Below are 587 nucleotides of genomic sequence, written 5' to 3' on the forward strand. Positions count from 1 at the left end.
TGTCCCCCGGGCCAAACCCTCCCGTGCTTGGTTAGTAACAAAAAAAAAAAAAAAACACCACAAAAAACACCCACCGCGAACAGCGGTGAGCTTTGTACCCTGAGCCAGCAGAGCGGGGGGGATTGTCTAAAAATACGAGGGATAAAACAAACCCAACCACGTGGGGAGAAGGAAATTAAAAAAACAAATGTTTTGCAAGCTGGACACTGGCGCTTCTCGCTGGGGGAAGTGCGGGGCAGTGCTCAGGTGGGGCTGGGAGAGGGTCTGGTTCCCAAAGCAATTTCCGCTCCCCCAATCCTCTTTAAAAAATTAAAAAAAAAAAAAAAAAAGGAAAGAAATGGGAATATGTTGATGCAGAGGTGCCTGGATCAGTTCTCCTGGCTGTGGAGACCCAGGATGTGGCACTGGCTTGTACTCAATTTATCCGACATCGCTTTCTTTCCGTAAAGCGTCCGGCCATCCCTCTCCTCCGGCTCCGCTCCGTGCCGAGGCTGCGAGCCCTGCCTGGGCAGCTCCGGGTGCAGGTCCCGTCTCTGGACAGTAGCCGTAGTAAATTGGCTGTTGTGAAGGGGCTCTTTGGGTTTTTT

Source organism: Phaethon lepturus, unplaced genomic scaffold, assembly GCF_000687285.1.
Source record: "Phaethon lepturus isolate BGI_N335 unplaced genomic scaffold, ASM68728v1 scaffold25554, whole genome shotgun sequence".
Taxonomy (NCBI): Eukaryota; Metazoa; Chordata; class Aves; order Phaethontiformes; family Phaethontidae; genus Phaethon; species Phaethon lepturus.